The sequence below is a fragment of the Pinus tabuliformis genome, chromosome J (genome assembly GCF_031772625.1).
Source record: "Pinus tabuliformis cultivar Carrire ecotype Pingquan chromosome J, CPIR1, whole genome shotgun sequence".
Taxonomy (NCBI): domain Eukaryota; kingdom Viridiplantae; phylum Streptophyta; class Pinopsida; order Pinales; family Pinaceae; genus Pinus; species Pinus tabuliformis.
Genome location: NC_142295.1, coordinates 1,268,217,951 through 1,268,243,516, shown reverse-complemented (window position 1 = coordinate 1,268,243,516; position 25,566 = coordinate 1,268,217,951). Strand labels below are relative to the sequence as shown.

At 39.2% G+C, this 25,566-nt stretch overlaps 2 long non-coding RNA genes across 2 annotated transcripts; both read left to right on the top strand.

Annotated features, from left to right (window-relative positions):
- The first annotated feature begins 3,819 nt into the window (after window positions 1–3,819).
- Window positions 3,820–6,141, top strand: LOC149231879 (uncharacterized). Its single transcript, XR_016248110.1, has 2 exons — window positions 3,820–4,052; window positions 4,290–6,141. It is a non-coding gene; the product is annotated as an uncharacterized LOC149231879 (long non-coding RNA).
- Window positions 6,142–22,033: 15,892 nt separating this feature from the next.
- On the top strand, window positions 22,034–23,803 carry LOC149231878 (uncharacterized). The gene is made up of 2 exons (XR_016247492.1): window positions 22,034–22,305; window positions 22,542–23,803. It is a non-coding gene; the product is annotated as an uncharacterized LOC149231878 (long non-coding RNA).
- The last annotated feature ends 1,763 nt before the right edge of the window (window positions 23,804–25,566 follow it).

Genomic DNA, 25,566 nt, shown 5'->3' with positions numbered 1-25,566 from the left:
ACAACAACAACAGATTGTTAAATGCCAACATTGTGACCGAGTTGGCCATGTGAAAAATCATTGCTTTGATCTTCATCCATGTAAGCGATGTCATAAAACCAGTCATTCTTCAAACAGATGCTTCAGAAACAAACCTCTTGCAAGAACAAAGATTCATCTTGGATGGATCGCTTCTTGGCAATGGGCTTCAACAACCAAGAAGATATTTCACTCATACAACAGGATTTGTTCACGAATATTGAACAGTCTTGTAGTTGAATTTTCTCCATCATCTCACCTTGTATCTGACAGGGGGGGAAGTGATGGTCATCTACAAGCTTCAAAGCCACATCAAGCGAGCCTGAGCCACAACCTGCCATACTAGATTCAGAGTTGTAGCCAGAGACAAAGATGCCCCTGAGCATGCCTTCAGTTGGTGATGCCTCTTCAAAGAATTGGGGACACTTCCTCTAGTAGAAGACTTCAACTTCTTGCCAGTTTTGGAAGAGTTCTAGGAATTTCATTAAGCATTCCAGAGTTGGTGGTAATCCTTAAACCATCACAGGTTGAGACCTCCCTTTTCAGGTTGAGGTTATCCCTTTTATGCAGGGTGAGACCTCCCTTTCATGGTTGAAGGTTTCCCTCTTGAAAACATCAGGAGCACTTCCTCTAGTAGAATACCTGAGCTTCATGCCAGAATTGGAAGAGTTCCGGGAACTGCACTAAGCGTTCCAGTGTTGGTGGTCATCTTTAAACCACCCCCTTATACCAACATTTCAGAGAACACATTCAACCTAATGCTTCCATGCATTTTTGCATATTTTGTATTACAACTCTCTTCTTGGACTCATACATAACCTTTGGATTAAGGGGGGGAATGTTGGACACCTAATCCTCTAAGGGTTGGTGTGGAAGCTGAACAGACAAAGTTGAAGAGACCACTTGGAATATGAATCCAAGGGTCACACCATGTACTATAAATGTATATCTTGTCAATAATAGACATACACTCTCATGCTTTTAATTCATCTTCTGTTGCTGCTATGTATGTGTTTAACAAAAGTGGTGCCTTTATTTTATTATGTTAAAAAACATATTGCTTATTTTTAAAGTTAAATATTACCTTTTATATAAAATATAAAATTATAGTAATGAAGTACATGCCATTATTATCTTTTTAAATTCATAATTTTAAACATGCATTCTGTGCCAAATTACTTAGAATTAGAATTATTGACGTAAAAGGCATCGCCTTCATAACGTATAAAATATCTTTATGCATACCACTTACTTCATACGAGTTTCTGCCCTGCATTACTTTAAATCGATAGAAAATACTCGTTGTTTCTCTTACATTTCTAACAGGAGAAAACTGGAGACTGCACCAGCAGGTAAGGCACCGAAAGTCCTTTTTGTGGTTGAGTGGTGGAAGGAATGCATATTAATAAATGTTGAGTTGCTTTTTGTGATTGCATTACATGTGGCCGCTTGCTGCTGGAAGGTTGTTTCTTATTTGAAGAGAAAGTAGAAAGAATATTAGTAGGCAAGTTGTCTCATTTATTGTATGATGAGAAGGGAGGTTGTACAACATCATTGGATGATGGGGCACGTCCGGTAGAATGAGCTGAATCCACATGTAGGGGATTGATGAGATGTACAATTTCATACTCAACAATGAATGCCAGTAGCAGAATGAATTGAAGACAATTGTACCTTAGTTATGATTACATAATAAGACTCTAGCTTTGTAAGCCAATCGTATTTTAAATAAATAGATTTTTTTTTTCTTAAATAGACTTTATAAATTATTGGTCAAAATAAAATTAATACATAGTCAATGCAATATCTGCCTTGCAGCAGGGATAACAAGTACTCATACCATACAACTATACATATAGCTATTCAAGTCCCCTCAACATAGGAAAAAAGCATCAAATTATTGAAAAAAAAACTTGTAGAGCAATCAATTAAAAAGAATGAACAAATTTAGAATTATTATTTTTAATGGTAATTTGGGTTTGGTTTGATATTTGGGTGGTGAATGGACTCCTTCATAAGGAGTTATACAACAATGGTATACGTTTAAATAACTCCAATGATTTGTTTGTCTAGAGCTCGGACAATTTGTCTGGTAAGGTGACAACAAAATATGCATATGTAGCCATTGCTCATTCAATTGTAGATCAGAGAGTTTGCTCGTGGAATAATACAATTTGGAGATGGAACATCCCAAACAAGCCAAAATGCTTTATTTGGGTAATTTTGCAAAATAGAATTTTAGCTTGGGAAAATCTCCAGAAAAAAGATTTATAGGGCCCAATTTGTGTTGCCTCTGTATGATCTAGAAAGAATTAGTTGACCATCTATTTGTATGTTGTAAGGTTGCCAAGGAAATATGGCAATCAATTTTACAAGTTTTGGTATAAAAGAGAAGATAAATCAGATCTCTTTTGAGGATCCCTCCAACACTGGATCAAAAAATTAAAAAAAAATTGTTGCTTGGGAATTTGATTACTAAGAAACATGGTTACTTTTAAAAACTCAAAAATCGATATGATTCATCAATCCTTGAAGATTGTGTCACACTTCAGGGAATATAACCTGAAGCAAAAAAAAGAAAAATATAAGAAGGATCAATTTCCCAATTATATCTTAATGTCTTCCGGATGGTTTTCTAGATGGAGTTGCTCAAAGAGACACATGCTAAGGGAATGGTTAAAATTACATGAAATGAGTCTTTATAGTTCAAAAATTGGTATAGGGAGAGGAACAAACACAAAAGTAGAGTTAATTGTTTGATGGGCTCTTATGATTCTTGCATATTTGAAAAATATAAAATGCATTCAAATTTTTAGAGATTCCAAATGCCTAATTGATTGGCTGACAACATATAAATTTTCAAGGATGAAAAATTATCTTAATCTTTAGAAACATTGGTAAATCTCACTAGTCTATGATATGCAAATCGCAAGATGTTTGACTATATTTTTGTAGAAATATTCAAATTTTTAGTAATTTTATAGTCTCTATATAAAAATTTAGTAAATTTTAAGGTTAAATAATTTTATAATATAAAATTTGGGCAAAACTAAAAATGAAAATGAACCATTTTTTTTTTTAAACATAGACATTTAGCTTATGTTCCAATATTAACTTAAACATAAAAATTTAACCTATCCGCCAATATTAACCCATACAACAAACCTCTTATAAAAAAAGCTCTTTCCAAAGATATATACGTTTCATTTATTTTCTCATCTAGTTTAAACTATACCTTATTTGGATAGTCTTTTTTTGGGGCTATACCTTATTTTGGTACTATACCTTGTTTTGGATATATTTTGGTACTATACCTTGTTTTGAATATAGTCATTTTTTTTTGGCTTATTAGCATTTTGCTCCTTTCCCAAAAGTTTTGTTATTTGAGAGACTATTGTAACGATCTCTATTGCATAAAACCTACATATATTTGTGCTTCCTTTTTTGAATGAACAAAAAAAACAAAACTACTTCTTTTCCTAGGAAAAAAGGAGAAATAAAGCACTTCATTTTATTTTTACACTGAGTAGCCATAAACTTACCATATAAGAATCATCGCATAGCATAGAGAAATAAAGCACTTCATTTTATTTTTATACTGAGTAGCCATAAACTTACCATATAAGAATCATCGCATAGCATATATTCAGGCAAAGTATGAGTGTTTTGTTTTTGTTTTTTATTTATTTATTTCACATATAACACTATTTAATAAATATTTAAATATTTATTGATAATTTAATTTTTAATTATAAATAATATCTATGGATGTTGTGAATTATTCCCTTATCCCATTTAATGGCGAGCAGGGTTCTTAGCTTCAGTTGTTTTGGGTTTTTAGGGTTTCGGTGGTGACATCATCGGTTTCCTTATGTCGAGGGCCGGTTACTAATCTTACAAGATTTATAGGATTTTAATATAGGAAAACCACTTAAATTTAGGTATCGATGAGGTGCGATAATCCATCGCCTCTGTGCAAAAGGCGCGGTTGTCATAATAAGCAGAACTTCATCTACTCGGGATCAGTTGGTGAGGTGAGTTAATCAATGATCTTTGATCTGCCATTAGTGGTGTCAGATCGGAGCTTTTCTTTATTGTTGTGTTTGTTCATGTAGATGTGTTTTTTGGTTTGGTTTGTAATCTTCTGAAAGTAGATCACTGTAATAATCAGAATGCTTGGATCTTTATTGTAAACGCTATTCAGTGTTCACTACTAATAAAATTATAAAGTAATTTCACTCTCTTATTGTTTGAGGCTGTATTTTTTGCAGCAAATAGCATATCAGTATACCGAAAGGAGTCGCCTGTAGAAAAAAGGTTTTCACTGAGATCTAGTAGGAAATATATCAGACTCAGTTATTTTATCAATTTAGGCTTTCACGCTAACGAAAGGCAAGTTGATGTGCGCGGTGCAGTGGGGCTTGGCTTGTTTCCATGGGGAACTTAAAGAGTAAGACATCAAATCTCAGCCACATAAGTTGTCAGTTCAGGCCAAGGTTCCTAACCCTCAGCCTATAGGGATTGGCTACACGAAATTTCTTTTTTCAAGATTGAGTTATCTTTATACATCTGTTACGGGTTTCGGTGACATCAATTTTACCACTTGAAAGCAAAAATAATGTTACAGTTATGACGCAACATAGAAGAAGTGCATAGACTTTGCTATATAATCATATCCACAGGATGAGTTGTTTATTAGATGAAATTGTTCTGCATTCATGCTTCAACTTTCACCTTCAACATCCAGATGAAAGTCCTCCATATGACTAGGCCTACTTTATTGTAGATGAACGTTGCAGACTAGCCTGGCCATCAAAATAATAACGGGGTATATGGCGAGAGTAAATAGTCTACCATCACATCTCAATGAGCAGCAAATTTCTGCAATACTGCCGGTCAAAATGAAGTAGACTCGCATGTCCCTTAAATGTGTAATATGGATGGAGAACTTCTGGATCCTAGGGGGGGCTTGTGGGTTGTGTGCACTGATAACGTGGGATATATGATGCTTGTAGGAAATGATCCATATAAATATTCCTCTGATCATTGATGATCTCGCTTGATTGTTTGAACAGTATGATTCAATTTCATCGAGGGCAACTTATGACAGCTCTATTTTTATTATGCAATGTCGAATCTCGCTATTGTTTTGATGGCCAGTGGTAGTCTGCACCATATTTTACAATACGTGCGGTCAGATGCTCTGGCGAAACTTGTTATCTTGTCTGGAAAAGCATGAATGCAGAATAGTTTCCTCTGATTAATGACCCATTAGGTGAATGTAATGATCTGGCATAGTCTCTCTAACTCTTCTATAATGGGTCATGATGGTAATCTTATTTTTGATCTCTGATGGAAAACAAAGAGAGCTTTTCCTCGTCAGATTTTGATTTTGATCACATTGAAGATTGATCTGCCTGTGTATCTGAGGCCAGCTGTTCTTAACCACAGATTTCTACTATACTTCCAGCCAAACCAGATGGATAATGAAGGAGACATAATTCTTGTAGGAGATGTGCCATGACAACAAGTACAACGGCCCAATTTTCCACTGATCATTGTTGATAAAAACATTGATTATTTCAAAATTATTATTCAATTTCATGTTCCATGACATTTGGTCTATTTATTTGTATGTTATGATGTAATTGCAGGGGTTCTGTAGCATTATGTAGAAGGTTTTATTTACACTTCTGAAGAGGCTTGATGTTGCAGAGGCGTTATACTGGGCAACAACGTTGAACTCATTTCAGATTCTAATTTCCATGGTGCTATCTCTATGATTTTGTAAATGATTTGTTATAACTTCAGCCTCAATGATGAAGGCCATCCCAGGGCTTTGTTTTGCAGTTAGAAAGCTTCAAGAACAAGGTGCTTTGTGTAAAATTATCCTTGTTAAAGTAGTTCCAGTCTTTTCTAAACCGTTTTGATCAAGAAAAGGGATATAATCCCAGTTTTGTTTTTGTATCTCCTCCAAAAGAAACTTTTATAAGTAGAAATGTTTGTGATCTCTAATGAAATTTAAAGAGAATAGTTGGCTGGAGCTTTATGTTTTTTTGATGCTTCAAGTCTTTGGATAATTTACGCTCATATATATATATGCTGAAGACATACTTGTGTTGACTTGTGTGTCCTTGTTGACAGTTTCCTTTTGCAGTCTTTTGTGAACCTATACATTTATTGTTAGTTCAAAGTCACTGGAAAGGAAAACTTTCGGGCGTGAACTGATAAAGTTCTTGTCATGGAATTGTGACATGAGTTGCTGGTTGCTTTTGCACATTACTTGCTCATTGGCTAGCTGTTGTTTCTGTATTCAGGTTACAGTTCTCTTGTTACAATGCATCCTTTCTTTTCCCAGCAATAAAATTGATGCACACATGGCTTTTTATGTCATGGAAATTGAATAAGAAACGTACCGAATTTGCAATATGGAATGACTCGAATGAGTATGAAGATGACACGCAAATACCTACAAGGCAGCATTCACATCAAGAAATTGTAGCTGAATAGAGAAATCACATAAGCAATAGGAACATGCCCATAACCCAATGTTGTGGAATTAGAAAATTTGCATTCTAAAGTTGCAGAAGATGGGAGCATTCACATCAAGAAATTGTAGCTGAATAGAAAAATCGCATAAGCAACAGGAACATACACATAACCCAATGTTGTGGAATGTAGAAAATTTGCATTTTAAAGTTGCAGATGGGAGAACTGAAAAACCTATCTTTCTGAAAGAAGTAAGCCGATAACCTAGCTTTGTGCTCTTCAAATGCTGACAAGCACAGCAAACTGAATTGCAGACTACAATAATCTGCAATAGGGAGTTGCATAACCAAAAGCCACAAAGAGGCATTCCCAGTCAGGGATCGCCTAGTGAAGCTTGCAAAGAAGGTTAACCAATTCATTCAGTATGGAAGGAAAATTTATGGTCTTTGGAGTTGTAACTTACAGATCTTGTCACTGATGTACACGAGTACCCAATAGGGGATTAACTTCGGGTTCTGAGTGAAACTCGAATTGTATTTAGGATGTCGAGTGCATAATCACTATAATACAAGGAAATAGGATATTATTATAACTGCTATATGTTTGTCCAATGATTCTTTAAAAGTGTTTGCCTGTAGATTTCCTCCTGCATTTGTGAACGTAGCACAATGGGTATGCTAGCGGCAAAGTCTTATTGTTCATTAGTAATATGGAAGTGAAAAATAGAGGCAACAACATCCCGCATCTATTTGGTGTGGAGCAATGAAGATGACAAGCAAATCCCTACAGGGTAGCATCCACAATAAGAACTTGTTCCACAGAGAAATTGCATAGGCCACATGAACATTCCCATAACCCAATACTGCGGAATTTAGAAGATTTGCAATCCTAAGTTGCAGAATCTGGGAGAACTATTACCTAATCCTTTTGAAAGCAGTAACCTTATAGCCTAGCATTGTGCAATTTAAATGTTCACAAGCAGAGATTGTGGAGACGGCAAATCTACAAAGAGGTGTTGCAGATACTAACACCCAAAATTGCAACATACAACACTCTGCAATAGGAGTTGCATTACTAGCAATGTTCCACGGAGTTTCCGGGCCAGGGAAGGGACAGGGAAGCACGGGAGCTGGGGATACGCACAATTTAAATGTTCACAAGCAGAGATTGTGGAGACGGCAAATCTACAAAGAGGTGTTGCAGATACTAACACCCAAAATTGCAATATACAACACTCTGCAATAGGAGTTGCATTACTAGCAATGTTCCACGGAGTTTCCGGGCCAGGGAAGGGACAGGGAAGCACGGGAGCTGGGGATACGCACAAAGGAAGGGACATATATAAACAATCCTCAAATTTAAGGAAATTTCAGAGAAACGGGGACTTTAGAGTCTTAAAAGTTATATATTATTAAAAATTTAATATATAAAAGTAAAAAATAAAATTCCAACAACATGTCAATAACTAAATAGAAAATGTTAATAATTATGAAATAGATATTCAAAGACTAAATATGATCATATTTTTTTATTAGACTATTATTATTTATGAATTGTCATTTGATATTTCTGCAATGTGAATCTGAAAGTAAATTACTAAATTGAATCCATCATTTGACATAATGCAATGTTCAATCTAAATTCATCATTTGGCATTATGAAAAGTATATTTAAATTAATTTCATCATTTGAAAATTGATATTATCACATAGAAAACGATGAAAAGTAAATTCATCATACGCTAATGATAATGGCATCATGATGTAAGGTGCATCTAAATTAAATTCATCATTTGAAAATTGAAATTATGTAATGCCCATAGAAATGATGAAGAGTAAATTCATCGTATGATAATGACAATGGCATCATGATGTAAGGTGCATCTAAATTAAATTCATCATTTGAAAATTGAAATTATGTAATGCCCATAGAAATGGTGAAGAGTAAATTCATCATATGATAATGACAATGGCGTTATGTTGAAGTCTAAAATAGTTGTTGAATACTAAACTAAAAATAAACATAGAAAACATTGAAATACTAGTAAATTTCTCAAAATGTACTAAATAATATTAATAAACACTAGAAGAGCCAAAGACTCAACTTTTAAAGTTATATATATATATATATATATATATATATTTAATGTTTATAAAAATTCTTAGGCGAAAAAGACGGGGGGATGCACAAAGGAGTCACATTTCATGGCTAGAAAAATGCCCCCCGCCTCTGCGGAGTTTCCCCAAAAAGTGGATGTGAGGGAAATGTTTCCTTAGAAGTTCCCTCGTCCTGGGGTGTGTGGGAGCATGGAGGGTGGGTCCCCATGGAACATTAATTACAAGTGAGTGATGACCTTTAGAAGGTTGCAAAAAGCTTAATCAATTCATGAATTATGGATGATGAATTGTTATTCTTTGTAGTTGTGCTCAACATATCTTTTAACCTATGTAGATGAATATCTATGTTGCATTGGGACCCATCCCCCCAAAAAACCGATGTACCTTGCATCCCCGCTTTCTCCAGGCCGTTGGGGACTTCATTAGAGACTTGGGGACTTTCTGGCCATCCCCAAGACATTTTAGATAGGTTGCAGGGATGTTTTGGGCAAATTTCAGGGATGTTTTTGGTAGATTTCAAGGATTTTTCAGGCAAAATTTTAAAGATTTTTTGCACAAATTTTAGGGATAACCCAAGCATAAAGCTAAGTCACTTGACATGGGGACACGAGACACAAATACAAGAGCTCTACATGGGACAAGGAGACCCCTTGGAACATGACATGTGGTGGGCTTCAGTATTGCAGCAATAATGCTGCAACTCCTGGGACTCCCTTCTTTACTTTTATTAACCCAGTAGTTCGTAACAAACTTGGAAGCGACGATGCTGTATGCACAAGTACTAGCTCTTGCCGCAGCGGTCACTTGGTCAGCTGGCACAAGTCCGCTAGGGGCTTAAGCCAACTTCTATGAGCTCTGAGAGGAAGCTTTTTAACTGATGGACGAAAACTGACGAAAACTAACTCAAAGAAGGCTGATCTACTTGCAGAAAGAAACTGGAAAGCTGAAAGGAAACGTAAACCCTAGCAAACCCTAATTTTACCAGCTAGCCCTACTAATGCAAGAAAGAGGATGCAAGCTACTGAAAGAGATGCCATTGACTTCTAGGAAGGTAAAATACATGTGTCTAAGCTACTTCTACAGTAACATCTGGAAAAAAAAAAAAAAAAACCATCTTTTTGTATTTTTGAATAAGTTGCCAGAATTATCATGCATGCGATTTAACTGTTTTTGACTGTGCAGAAATGGATTAGCGAGAGGAAATGTTTGGAGGAGGTCGGGAAGGTTTAGAGAGGGCCTAAGGGGTCCCTAACACCCTTCCAGAGAGTTTCACAGAGTTTGGCTATCAAGAAACCTCATTCGTGAGCCTCTACAGGAAGCCTGCAGGGGTTCTACAGGATGTTCTAGAATTTCTATAGGATGTCTGTAATTTTCTACAGGTTGTTCAGAAATGGGATTTTGGAGGATGGATGGAGAGAGAAAGGTGAAGGAGTGAGTATGGAGGTAGGACAGGGGTGTGAGGAGGTCCAGGACTTAGTGGATGGAGTTGAGGAAAGATGAAGATGGCTGGATTTGTTCAAGAAGGAATGAAGCAATGTTGCACAAAAATTAGGGTTATGTGAGCAAATGGCAAACGTGAGGCAAGAATCCGAGTTAGGGGATGGAGCAGATGGGATTGATGGAGTATGGGCAGATAGAGAAGTGGTACAGGTGCTCTGCAAGTTGTTTTTCCAACTGAACCAACGAAGACTTGTAAAATCAGAGACCTAGTTACGTTGACCTAATCTGATCTAGCTAACAGTAAAGAGAATGAACAGAAGTTTTAATTGCAATGAAACCATGTATACTAACTATGCAACGAAGTAATCAAGAATCTGAACATGTAACCAACTTCTGCAAATAAAAATCAAACACTAATGATTGCATGGCGAAGCAAAGTCAGTGTTTTTGTTGGCAGCAAGGTCACCTTGATCCCAGCTCCTGATCCCACTGAGGGAGAGGTGAAATCAGAGGTGCTTGATGGCCCTTTTCTGAAGCTTGTCCCTGTTAATAACCTATCAACTCAATCTGAACATCAAAAATCTTTCTAATCATCAACAGTGCCCTAGTTAATCAGCAAGATTTTAATCTACTTAACAGAAATTATTTTGCAAAGACATAAAGAACAAATAACAATACATAAAGGAGGCCTTGGCACTCGAGTTGGACCCAACCCCGAGAGTTGCCAACTCCTATAAAGAACTCATATCTCATGCCAAGTAAAGCTGCTTTTCATTACTCAAAAATAATCATCACAAGAAAGTTATACAGCAGTTGATACAAGAAAACGAGCTGAGAAAATGACAGCACTATAGTGTAAATACCAACAGTTCCCAAAGTAAACTACGAAGGCTAAGGCCTTCCTATTTATACACAACGAGGGGCCTAGCAGCCCTCCTTAATTCAAGGGACTCGGCTGTTCAAACTGCCAGTAAACAGTCACTCCTTCCAAAGCTGCTCGGCTGCCTTCAGGATTCGTTTTGGTGGCCTGTTGAGCTCGGAGTTGAGGGTGGAGATTTCGAGGAAGGGCCATTTAATGCAAGAGACAACCTCCCTATGAATCCTCACCTCAAGCTTGGCTGTCACCTGGCCCATAATTACTTAGTTTTGCTCCAAAATTTGTCCAAAAAACCTGAAATAACCACGTATTAACCTCCTTAGTAGAGTGACCACCCTTATTCGTTCAAATAACATAAACATACTAAAAAACATGCATAATCTATGAAAAATGGTGGATTGATCAAGGACAATTAGGCAAAATGAGCCCAATAAGTTACCCAATTCGGGGCTCATCATCACCCCCCTGCTAAATGGGTTGCTCATCCTCTGAGCAACTAGTCCAGCTCATCATCCTTTATAGCTTTGATCGCCTCCCTCACGTCCCAGGCCTCTGCGGTGATATCTTCTTCCTGGTCGTGGAATCCTGCTTTCCTTTCCACTTCCTCCCACTGTCTGTCTTCCTCCTCCTCCTTAACTCCTTCTAGCAATCCCAAAAGCAAAGGAGGACTAAATTTCAGGGCAATCCAATTGGCCTGCAGATTCTGCATCAACTGTTTGTAGAGAGATACCCTTGCCAAGGCCTCCCTCATCCTGGTGGGAGAGTGGTATTCCCTTATCTTCCAGCTGTGAGGCAGTGTGTTCCACCGCCTTGTGCAGGCATGCAGGCAGTTTTTTCCCAACAGCCTCTCCATGTCCTCAAAGTGGGCAATAGCTTGAGCCTGTTGCTCAATGTATTCTAGTTAATCCTGAGGGCTGTTGGCAAAGTGCTGGTGGGTGCTTATCGCTGCTGAGGGGTCATCCGACTCTGCTCTGATCATTAATGGCTCACTGAGTTCTTTGCCTATGATACTGTGGACCTCTGCTGCTCTCTTTTCCTCATGATTCATCCAAGAGGCCATGGCCATAAGTTGGACATCTCCTATCACAATGTTGGGATCCCATGCATTCATGTTCGGAAGGGCGAAGTTGTGCAAGTAAAACTCTGATAATTTGGCCCTGTCCTTTGATGAACTACTGCCACATAGAGCTGCAAATTGATGATAATTTTGGAATGGGGTGATGCCCCTTTGGGCCAAGGTGTTGATCTGAAACTGTAACCACTGATCCTTAAGGTATAGGGCGTACGATTTGGTAGGCTGCCTACACTGCAGAGCTTCCATTGCCCAGCTGGCCATGCAGGCCAGTTGGGCCTCCTTTTCTTGTACCTGCTATTTCAGAGACTGTATCTCCAGGCCTGCTTGCAATTCCTTTTCCTGTAGCTGTCGATTCAGTGTCTCAATTTCAGCCTGCATCCCTTCCCTTCTCTGCTGTTCATTAGGGGTATCTTTGGCTGTTGTGGGCTCCTCCTATTGTTGTTGTTCTCCCAAGATGTGAGGCCTGTCTTCCTTCTTCTATCCTTGTAACTGTAGCTGCTGTCTAAGCAGTTCATTTTCTTCCTTAAGCTTGACCCGCGACTGCTCTCCACATGTCGTACCATAGCCAATTCCCTTCTTGCCTCTTTGAGTTGTTCCTCCAGAGGACCTATATCTGCCACATCCTTGGACTTAGCGATCTTCATCCAAGTGTGGGTCCTCACTCTCTCTTCTTCTAGTGCAAGGAAAAGTGGCACTGTGAATTTTTGGGGAATGATCTTTCCGGCCTTTAAGAAGTTATAGTAGGAGCCCAAACTGGGCTGGGGGCTAGGTTCCACAATTTTCTCCACCTTTTTTCCTCCTGTGGTGATTTAGTTGCCTCTCCTTCCATTTCTTCGATCTCCTTTAGCCTAGCCAGTGTTTCCTGTAGAACAGTTTCAACATCTTGTAGAAAGGCCTTTGTGTCCAACATTTTCATTCTTTCTCTCTAGGTGGATGTCTTCGGGCTTCCCCGTTCATAAGTGATGGATGCCTTGGAGGGAGACCTCTCCTTTTGTGTCGCTGGGGTGTCTACAATCGTGATTGGTTCTTTTGATGGTGGCTGGGGTCTGCCAGTCTTTATCCTCATGCTCCTTCTTGCCTTAAAATACATGGAAGGCTCCCTCTTTTGCTTCCCTGTTTGCTTTGGAGATGTGCTTAGGGTGGCCAGCACAGCTGCTGCCTCCCTGGTTAAAATCTTAGGCGATTTTTCCTTCTGTTGCCCTTTTTCCAGACTTCCTGTAGAAAGTCCTGTGCTGACTATTTTCTGGCTTCCTATAGAAACAATTTTCTGGCTTCCTGTAGAAACTGTCTTCATTGTTTTGGTCTGCTTGGCTGGGGGTGCCTTCCCTTTTAATTTTGCTGTGGTTGCCTTGGTTGTGTCCTCACTTGCTTGGACTTTTTCAGTCCTCTCTGCCCTGATTTGCAATCATTTCTCCCTTGGTGTTTGTGCCTTTATTCCACCCACAGTCTTGGGCTTAGCAGCTTGGCCTTTCCCTCGTTTCTCTTCTTGTTCCTTCTGTGGTGGTCTGTCCTGGGTTTCCTTACCCTTGGCTTTCTCTTCTGCCTCAATATGCTCCCTTTCCTCACTACTGGATGAAGTGAGTTCCTCGGCCAAAATCTGAATATCATCATCCTTGGACATATTGCGGAAAATCTCCCAGGAGAGAGGGACAGTGTAGGTATGGAGGGCATCTTCCACTAGAAGCTTGATAAGCCCATGATGGGCCAGCTGGTCCGGTGTCCCTTCCTTCAATTTTGTGCCACACTCAATTAATGATTGTAGGAGGAAATAGGGGATGCTTAACTTTTGTTCTGGGGGTAAATCCATCCTATGTCTGAGTTCACTTAGCAACCGGAAGTGATAACCGTAAACAATACTAAACCGCCCCTCACAGGTAATGTATTTCATGATCTGAAGGCTGACCTCGCTCCAAAAAGGGTGTAGGCTGGCTCTCCGGACCCCATTCTTATCTTCTGAAAATTGTTCCTCTGGTAGGAAGAATTCTTTCTTGGCTTTTTGGCCCAATGTCCTCTCCTCTTTACTCCAGGGTATCCCCAATGGCAGATCAGTGACTCAACTAATGAGTTGTGGGGTAAGCTTTAAGGTCAACCCTCTAAAATTTACAGTGGCCAGTGTCTTGGATTTAGGCTGTAGGGACATTAATAACTCTTCTGTTACCTCATCGTCATGACCTTGAATTCTGTCACAGAAGGTCATCCAATTGGGACGGGTGAATAGGTCCACCACCTCGGGAGTTTCTCGCAATTTCCTGGAATCCGAGGGTTCCTTCCTGATAAACCCTCATGGCATGGTGAGAGTGCCCTGTTTCAATACTCTGAGCAAAAAGGGACTGTTGTTTTATGGGTTCCTCTTTTGATTCTCAGGACAGGGTTTCTCAGGTGTTTGTATCTCACTTTGCACCAATTCTCGGGTTATAATGCTGTTGCTGCCCACAACTCGACTGTGAAAAGGGAAATAGGCTCCCATAGACAGAGTGCAGAGCTTAATTTTCATCCCCAACATGCATACAACCACATAAAAAGTCACATTCTTCATGCACAGGTTAGCCCTCACAGTGGTTTATCGTTTCTATAGGAGGAATTTCTTAACAGGAACCATGGAGGAGAATTTGACGCAGAACCAACTGAAGGATTCCGTGTATCACACAAGAAAACTACTATTCTTGACCCACAGGCAGACTTGCTTCTAATTCTCCTACTCCAGACAGTTTAATTCACCACCTTTCGAAATATCATGCATGGGAATGGTGTTTTCGAGCCTACCTCTCTTCGAAACTCCAATCTCGACGCAGAAAGTCCAAGTTCTCTGCTCCGGGAGGCTATGATGTGTTTCCTGTAGAGCTCCTTCCTGTAGAGAGCTTTGCCGGCTTCTGGAGGACGTCACGGTGCTTCTGAACGAGCCTGGGACGCGGGAGGATTTTGAAATGGGTCGAGACGCTCAGGCTAACAAACTGTAGAGGAGGAGGACGTTTACTTTGCTGAGAACGGTTGCAAGTGTAAATGACAACGGTTCATCGTGAGTTCTTCGGCCGAGCAATTTTGAATTATGGCGCAATTCATGGCGAGGGGGTGAGGTGTCCAGGCCGATCTGTTAGCCAACGTCACGGCCATCATTCCTCGGCGTGTCTCTGACCGCCATTTCCTTTCTCTGCCATTAACCGCCGCCACCCTACCAATCCCGCCGATTCTCCCCGACTGGACACTTCCCACGTGTCGGTTGCATGTCTCTTTGGCGTAACCGAGCTCGTTCGGATCCCACGAGGCCATTCGACTGACTGTGGGTGGCCAGTTGACTGGCCACCGAATTCGTTCAACCCGCACCATTTCACAGAGTTGCAGTTTTCAGAGTATAGTCTATGAAATTTGACGAATAAGGTTAGACACTTACCTGTGTGGCCGTGGACGTGTTCTGCAGGCTTTGGGACGTGGAACGATGGCTTTGCTCACTACTTCTTCGTGCACAGGCGCTGGAACTCCTTCTTTCATTGGCTGATGCTGTATGCAAGGCTTCGGGACCCGATCCTCTGGTTGTAAACGCTGCATGCACGGCTCTGTCTTTTCTCAGCTGTCGAGGAGGTGTTCACGTCCAAGCGGAGTTTGTTTTTACATGTCCCCTGTGTCAATTTCAGCTGCTACTGACTCCAGAGTATGTGCTCCAGACGGATCAGCTGCTACAGGATTCCTGTAGGACATCTTGTAGTTGCTTCTCCTCCTGGGATGCATGCTGAAACGAGTAAGGTTGTATTCGCGGATGAAGGGTCCTGAGGGAGCTTTGACAGGTAGAGTGTGCGAGCCTTTGTGTGCTTGAGTTGTCACTTGGGAAAAAAAAATTCAATCTGAGGAAAACAGAACTCTTTGTATGACTGTGCAGGAATACATAACCAGATTGTTGCAATGGCGGTGGAAAGAGATGAAACAGGTGATGGGTGGAAAAGAGGGGTGGCTGCAGGCCTAATCAACAGACTTCAAACTTCAAATCCCCTTCCAAAACTGAATTTGGCCTGCTCGAAGGCTCTACAGGATGTTTCCTGTAGAAATGCAGAACTTCTTGTAGAAAGCCCCAAAACTTCCTGTAGAAAGCTCAGAGCTTCATGTAGGAGGTTGAATCTCGACCCGAATGTGTTCAAATCTTGGAAAAAATGAGTAGCCATGGAGGGAGTTTCTGTGAGGATGTCTGGTAGCTTGGTACGGACCCCTGTCCTCGTTTTGTGCGACCTTCTTTATATGCGTTGTATTCCCTGCAACCTGCAATAATTCCAGAGATTAGACCTGTTTCTTTTACTTTTTCTCTTTTTTTCTTCTTTCTGCCTTTTTTTTTTTTGAGAGATAGCAGGGGCGCCTCCATGAGGTTTTCACCCCCACTATCTCTGCCCTGAGCGCCTCAGAGAGGTTTTCACCCAGGGATTCCCTTTTTTTTTTTTGATGATCAAGGTGTGGGCGGAATAGAGACAGAACCCTGCTCTACTACCAGCACTGATTTTTCCAAAGTTTCAATGAACTCCTGCCTCGAAAGGGGTTTCCTGTAGATTTTCAATCGATGCCCATTGAAAAGCATGGGGATGGCTTCTTCATCAATGGTTCTGATAAGGACTGAACCATTGTCATTGCATTTCTCCACTATATATGGTCCTAACCATCTTGTCCTCAACTTTCCTTTGAAATCCTTGTATCTTGAGTCATACAGCAGCGCCCAATCTCCCTGCTGGAATTGCTTTTCATTAAGGTGCTGGTCATGCCATATCTTCCTCTGGAGTTGAATTACTTCTGAGTGGAGGAGGGCCTGCATTCGCTGTTCATCTAATCCATTCAGTTGCAGTAATCTCTCACGTTGAGCATGGCTGAGATCTAGGTCCAGCTGAGCTGCCACCCTCAATGTATTGTACTCGAACTCTATGGACAGCAAAGCTTTCTTCCCATAGACTAGCTCATAAGGTGTGAAACCTGTTGTAGTCTTCCAAGTGGTGTTGTAGGCCCAGGTGGCCTCAACCAGGCGATCTGCCCAATCCTTTCTGCTGCTGCTCACCACCTTAGTCAAAATCCCTTCCAATGCTCTATTAGTGACTTCCACCTGCCCATTTGCTTGAGGATGATATGGGGTGGAAGTCCTGTGCTTGATCTTGTGATGAGCGAGCAAGTCTTCAATCAGGTTGGAGGTGAACTGGCTTCCTTGATCGGTGACTAACTCTCTTGGGTAGCCAAACTTGTAGAAGATATTTTCCCTTAAAAACTCAGCCACCTTTTCTTCTGTTGTTGCTTTGATTGCCTTTGTTTCTGCCCACTTTGTCAGATAGTCGGTGCACACAATGATGTAAGACCTTTGCTTTGAAGGAGGGTTGATAGGACCCACAAAATCCATGCCCCACTTCTCAAATGGCTCGAAGGTCACTTGAGGTTGGAGAGGCATTTCATCCCTTGGAGTTGGTTTCCCCATCCTCTGACATCGGTCACACTGGCTGATGTATCTTCTGACATCTTGATGAAGAGTAGGCCAATAGTAGCCTGCCTGTAGAATTTTGAAGGCAGTCCTTTTTGCTACAAAGTGGCCTCCACAAGGTCCGTCATGACAGGTTAGGAGGATGTCAAATACTTCCTCCTCCCTAACACAACGCCTCAAGATTTGATCTGGGCCAAGTTTAAATAGGTTGCCCCCGATCCAAGTGAATGGGGCGCTCTTCCTTACGATTTTGCTCTTCTCCTTTGAGGATAGATGCAGAGGGAACTGTGCTGAGACCAAGTAATTTGCTATATCAGCAAACCATGGAGAGAGTATTGAGATAGCAAACAGATGTTCATTTGGCATCTGGTCATCCACTGTTCCTTCTTCACCTGCAGGCAAATCCAATCTAGACAAGAAGTCAGCAACACCATTTTCCTTACCTGGCTTGTCAACAATAGTCAAATCAAATTGCTGCAACAAAAGTAACCATCTAATGATACGAGCATTTACATCAGGCTTATTCATTAAATATATAATCGCAGCATGATCAATGTGTACAAATGTTTGATAACCAGTGATGTAGTGTCTGAACTTGTTTAGGGAATGGACTACAGCCAGGAACTCTTTCTTGGTTACAGTATAGTTCACTTTTGCCTTGGACAGGTTTTTGCTGACGAAATATATGGCATATGGCAGTGTCTCCTCAACTTGTCCTAAGGTTGCCCCTATGGCTTTGTTCGAGGCGTCAGTGTGGATGTGGAAACGTAGCGCCCAGTTTGGATATCTCAAGATCGAGGCGGACACCAACTTATCTTTCAACTCTTCCAGAGCCCCTTGACAGTCGTCAGTCCATTTAAACACAACATCTTTCCCTAAGAGGCTAAACAATGGCGAGGCTAGCTTACTGAAATCTTTAATGAATCTTCGATAATATCCTGCTAAGCCTAGGAAACTCCGAACATCTTTTACCTTTTGAGGAGGTGGGACCTTTTGGATGATAGAAATCTTATTATGATCCACCTGTAATCCTTGCTGAGAAATGGTATGACCTAGCACGGTTCCTTCAATCATCAGGAATTCACATTTTTCGGGACTAAGGGACAGGTTCATCTCAATGCACTTAGTTAGGACTTTTCCCAGATTAGTCAATGCTTCTTGGAAGTTGGACCCATAAGGAGTAAAGTCATCCATATAGATTTCTACCGAATCATGGACCAACTCAGAAAATATGCTCAATACTGCTCTCTGGAAAGTGGCAGGAGCGTTGCATAGCCCAAAGGGAAGGACTCGGTAGGCAAAGGTATCCCATGGATAAGTGAAGGTGGTTTTATCTTGGTCCTCCGGGCTTATTTGGATCTGGTTATACCCGCTGAACCCATCTAGGAAAGAAAAGAACTTCTTCCCTGTCAGTCCATCCAACACTTGATCTATGAAAGGCAAAGGGAAATGGTCTTTCTTGGTGGCTTTGTTAAGTTCTCGGTAATCTACACAGATTCTCCACTTCCCGTTCTTCTTGGGCACAATCACTAGAGGTGAGACCCACTCACTATCAGAGATAGGGTAGATGAATCCTGCGTCCAACAATTTTTGCAATTCTTCTTTGACAATGTCTTTAAGGGTTGGATTCATTCTCCTCTGAGGCTGCTTTACTGCTTTACAATCTTCTTTAATGTAAATGTGATGGGTACAGACCGAAGGATGGACTCCTTTCATCTCCTTATAGCTCCAAGCGAAAGCATCTAAATGATTGTTCAGTAAGCTACGCAGCTCCTTCTCCTAGGAGGGAGATAGGGAGGAACTGATCTTTAAAGTTCTTTCGGGACCAAACTCCACATTCTTAACTCTGGGAGAGGTCGGATCAGTCACACAGAGGTCCACTAAGGTGCTGGCTTGGGTATCTTCCACCAATTCCTCTAAGGACAGTGCACTAGGAGGTGGATTTTGAATCAAATTCTCAATCAAATCATCCTCGGTTTGAGGGCCTCCCCTAGTGGTTTCTACTGTGCACAATGTTGCAGAGTAGACCTCATCCTCATCTCTTTCTTCCAACCAGAGTGGTAAGTCATGTTCTAGCAGAGGTTGGGCAGGAGAATATAGGACTAGCTACTTGGACATGGGCCCATTCTTGATGGTCATGCCTCCAGCTCGACAACTGATGTAAGCATCCGCAGTGGCTAACCAAGGCCTTCCCAAAATGAGGGGGTATCCAGTGAGCTTTGCCTTTGGCTGAAGGACCAAGAAGTCCGCAGGGTACTCCCAAGAGTCAACAAAGACCAAGACATCTTCCACAATCCCTTCGGGAGTCACGGTGGAGCAATCTGCCAACTGCAGGACTGTCGGCAAGTTGTCTCATTTATTGTATGATGAGAGGGGAGGTTGTACAACATCGTTGGATGACGGGGCACGTCCGATAGAATGAGCTGAATCCACATGCAGGGGATTGATGAGATCAATGTTGTACAATTTCATACTCAACAATGAATGCCAGTAGCAGAATGAATTGAAGACAATTGTACCTTAGTTATGATTACATAATAAGACTCTAGCCTTGTAAGCCAATCATATTTTAAATAAATAGAATTAAAAAAATAAATATAAATTAGACTTTATAAATTACTAGTTTAATTATTGGTCAAAATAAAATTAATACATAGTCAACACAATATGTTATTATCCGCCTTGCAGCAGGGATAACAAGTACTCATACCATACAACTATACATATAGCTATTCAAGTCCCCTCAACATAGAAAAAAAGCATCAAATTATTGAAAAAAAACTTGTAGAGCAATTAATTAAAAGAATGAACAAATTTAGAATTATTATTTTTTATGGTAATTTGGGTTTGGTTTGATATTTGGGTGGTGAATGGACTCCTTCATAAGGAGTTATACAACAATGGTATACGTTTAAATAACTCCAATGATTTGTTTGTCTAGAGCTCAGACAATTATTCTGGTAAGGTGAGAGCAAAATATGCATATGAAGCCATTGCTCATTCAATTGTAGATCACAGAGTTTGCTGGTGGAATAATACAATTTGGAGATGGAACATCCCAAACAAGCCAAAATGCTTTATTTGGGTAATTTTGCAAAATAGAATTTTAGCTTGGGAAAATCCCAGAAAAAAGATTTTTAGGGCCCAATTTGTGTTGCCTCTGTATGATCCAGAAAGAATCAGTTGACCATCTGTTTGTATGTTGTAAGATTGCCAAGGAAATATGGCAATCAATTTTACAAGTTTTGGTATAAAAGAGAAGATAAATCAGATCTCTTTTGAGGATCCTTCTGACATTAGATCGAAAAATAAATAAAAAATTGTTGCTTGGGAATTTGATTACTAAGAAACATGGTTACTTTTAAAAACTCAAAAATCTATATGATTCATCAATCCTTGAAGATTGTGTCACACTTCAGGGAATATAACCTGAAGCAAAAAAAAGGAAAAATATAAGAAGGATCAATTTCCCAATTATATCTTAATGTCTTCCGGATGGTTTTCTAGATGGAGTTGCTCAAAGAGACACATGCTAAGGGAATGGTTAAAATTACATGAAATGAGTCTTTATAGTTCAAAAATTGGTATAGGGAGAGGAACAAACACAAAAGTAGAGTTAATTGTTTGATGGGCCCTTATGATTCTTGCATATTTGAAAAATATAAAATGCATTCAAATTTTTAGAGATTCCAAATGCCTAATTGATTGGCTGACAACATAAAAATTTCCAAGGATGAAAAATTATCTTAATCTTTAGAAACATTGGTAAATCTCACTAGTCTATGATATGCAATTCGCAAGATGTTTGACTATATTTTTGTAGAAATATTCAAATTTTTAGTAATTCTAAAGTCTCGATATAGAAATTTAGTGAATTTTAAGGTTAAATAATTTTATAATATAAAATTTGGGCAAAACTAAAAATGAAAATTAACCATTTTTATTTAAAAAAAACATAGAAATTTAGCTTATGTTCCAATATTAACTCAAACATAAAAATTTAACCTATCCACCAATATTAACCTATACAACAAACTTCTTATAAAAAAAAGCTCTTTCCAAATATATATACGTTTCATTTATTTTCTCGTCTAATTTAAACTATACCTTATTTAGATATAATCATTTTTTTTTAACTATACCTTATTTGGGTATAGTCATTTTTTTTTGGACTATACCTTGTTTTGGATATAGTCATTTTTTTTGGACTTATTAACATTTTGCTCCTTTCCCAACTGTTTTGTCATTTGAGAGACTATTGTAACAATCTCTAGTGCATAAAACCTACTTATATTTGTGCTTTTTTTGAATAACCAAAAAAACAAAACTACTTATTTTCCTAAGGATAAAAAAAGAAATAAAGCACTTCATTTTATTTTTACACTGAGTAGCCATAAACTTACCCTATAAGAATCATCGCATAGCATATATTCAGGCAAAGTATGAGTTTTTTGTTTTTGTTATTTATTTATTTATTTCACATATAACACTCATTAATAAATATTTAAATATTTATTGATAATTTAATTTTTAATTATAAATAATATCTATGGATGTTGTGAATTATTCCCTTATCCCATTTAATGGCGAGCAGGGTTCTCAGCTTCAGTTGTTTTGGGTTTTTAGGGTTTCGGTGGTGTCATCATCGGTTTCCTTATGTCGAGGGCCGGTTACTAATCTTACAAGATTTATAGGATTTTAATATAGGAAAGCAACTTAATGTTATGTTGATGGCTGGAAAGGCACTTGGGGTTAAATTTATGTATCGATGAGGTGCGATAATCCATCGCCTCTGTGCAAAAGGCGCGGTTGTCATAATAAGTAGAACTTCATCTACTCGGGATTAGTTGGTGAGGTGAGTTAATCAATGATCTTTGATCTGCCATTAGTGGTGTCAGATCGGAGCTTTTCTTTATTGTTGTGTTTGTTCATGTAGATGTGTTTTTTGGTTTGGTTTGTAATCTTCTGAAAGTAGATCACCATAATAGTCAGAATGCTTGGATCTTTATTGTAAACGCTATTCAGTGTTCACTACTAATAAAATTATAAAGTAATTTTACTCTCTTATTGTTGAGGCTGTATTTTTTGCAGCAAATAGCATATCAGTATACCGAAAGGAATCGCATGTAGAAAAAAGGTTTTCACTGAGATCTAGTAGGAAATATATCAGACTCAGTTATTTTATCAATTTAGGCTTTCACGCTAACGAAAGGCAAGCTGATGTGCGCGGTGCAGTGGGGGTTGGCTTGTTTCCATGGGGAACTTAAAGAGTAAGACATCAAATCTCAGCCACATAAGTTGTCCGTTCAGGCCAAGGTTCCTAACCCTCAGCCTATAGGGATTGGCTACACGAAATTTCTTTTTCAAGATTGAGTTATCTTTATACATCTGTTACGGGTGTCGGTGACATCAATTTTACCACTTGAAAGCAAAAATAAGGTTACAGTTATGACGCAACATAGAAGAAGTGCATAGACTTTGCTATATAATCATATCCACAGGATGAGTTGTTTATTACCTTCAACATCCAGATGAAAGTCCTCCATATGACTAGGCCTATTTTATTGTAGATGAACGTTGCAGACTAGCCTGGCCATCAAAATAATAACGGGGTATATGGCGAGAGTAAATAGTCTACCATCACATCTCAATGAGTTTCTGCAATACTGGCGGTCAAAATGAAGCAGACTCGCATGTCCCTTAAATGTGTAATATGGATGGAGAACTTCTGGATCCTAGGAGGGGCTTGTGGGTTGTGTGCACTGATAACGTGGGATATATGATGCTTGTAGGAAATGATCCATATAAATATTCCACTGATCATTGATGATCTCGCTTGATTGTTTGAACAGTATGATTCAATTTCATCTATGGCAGCTTATGACAGCTCTATATTTATTATGCAATGTCGAATCTCGCTATTGTTTTTATGGCCAGTGGTAGTCTGCACCATATTTTACAATACGTGCGGTCAGATGCTCTGGCGAAACTTGTTATCTTGTCTGGAAAAGCATGAATGCAGAATAGTTTCCTCTGATTAATGACCCATTAGGTGAATGTAATGATCTGGCATAGTCTCTCTAACTCTTCTATAATGGGTCATGATGGTAATATTATTTTTGATCTCTGATGGAAAACAAAGAGAGCTTTTCCTCGCCAGATTTTGATTTTGATCACATTGAAGATTGATCTGCCTGTGTATCTGAGGCCAGCTGTTCTTAACCACAGATTTCTACTATCTTCCAGCCAAACCAGATGGATAATGAAGGAGACATGATTCTTGTAGGAGATGTGCCATGACAACAAGTACAACGGCCCAATTTTCCACTGATCATTGTTGATAAAAACATTGATTATTTCAAAATTATTATTCAATTTCATGTTCCATGACATTTGGTCTATTTATTTGTATGTTATGATGTAATTGCAGGGGTTCTGTAGCATTATGTAGAAGGTTTTATTTACACTTCTGAAGAGGCTTGATGTTGCAGAGGCGTTATACTTGGCAACAACGTTGAACTTATTTCAGATTCTAATTTCCATGGTGCTATCTCTATGATTTGTAAATGATTTGTTATAACTTCAGCCTCAACGATGAAGGCCATCCCAGGGCTTTGTTTTGCAGTTAGAAAGCTTCAAGAACAAGGTGCTTTGTGTAAAATTATCCTTGTTAAAGTAGTTCCAGTCTTTTCTAAACCCTTTTGATCAAGAAAAGGGATATAATCCCAGTTTTGTTTTTGTATCTCCTTCAAAAGAAACTTTTATAAGTAGAAATGTTTGTAATCTCTAATGAAATTTAAAGAGAATAGTTGGCTGGAGCTTTATGTTTTTTTGATGCTTCAAGTCTTTGGATAAGTTACGCTCATATATATATATATAGATATATACGCTGAAGACATACTTGTGTTGACTTGTGTGTCCTTGTTGACAGTTTCCTTTTGCAGTCTTTTGTGAACCTATACATTTATTGTTAGTTCAAAGGCACTGGAAAGGAAAACTTTCGGGCGTGAACTGATAAAGTTCTTGTCATGGAATTGTGACATGAGTTGCTGGTTGCTTTTGCACATTACTTGCTCATTGGCTAGCTGTTGTTTCTGTATTCAGGTTACAGTTCTCTTGTTACAATGCATCCTTTCTTTTCCCAGCAATAAAATTTGATGCACACATGGCTTTTTATGTCATGGAAATTGAATAAGAAACGTACCGAATTTGCAATATGGAATGAGTATGAAGATGACACACAAATACCTACAAGGCAGCATTCACATCAAGAAAATTGTAGCTGAATAGAGAAATCACATAAGCAATAGGAACATGCCCATAACCCAATGTTGTGGAATTGGAAAATTTGCATTCTAAAGTTGCAGAAGATGGGAGCATTCACATCAAGAAATTGTAGCTGAATAGAAAAATCGCATAAGCAACAGGAACATACCCATAACCCAATGTTGTGGAATGTAGAAAATTTGCATTTTAAAGTTGCAGATGGGAGAACTGAAAAACCTATCTTTCTGAAAGAAGTAAGCCTATAACCTAGCTTTGTGCTCTTCAAATGCTGACAAGCACAGCAACCCGAATTGCAGACTACAATAACCTCTAATAGGGAGTTGCATAACCAAAAGCCACAAAGAGGCATTCCCAGTCAGGGATCGCCTAGTGAAACTTGCAAAGAAGGTTAACCAATTCATTCAGTATGGAAGGAAAATTTATGGTCTTTGGAGTTGTAACTTACAGATCTTGTCACTGATGTACACGAGTACCCAATAGGGGATTAACTTCGGGTTCTGAGTGAAACTTGAATTGTATTTAGGATGTCAAGTGCATAATCACTATAATACAAGGAAATAGGATATTATTATAACTGCTATATGTTTGTCCAATGATTCTTTAAAAGTGTTTGCCTGTAGATTTCCTCCTGCGTTTGTGAACGTAGCACAATGGGTATGCTAGCGGCAAAGTCTTATTGTTCATTAGTAATATGGAAGTGAAAAATAGAGGCAACAACATCCCGCATCTATTTGGTGTGGAGCAATGAAGAGGACAAGCAAATCCCTACAGGGTAGCATCCACAATAAGAACTTGTTCCACAGAGAAATTGCATAGGCCACATGAACAT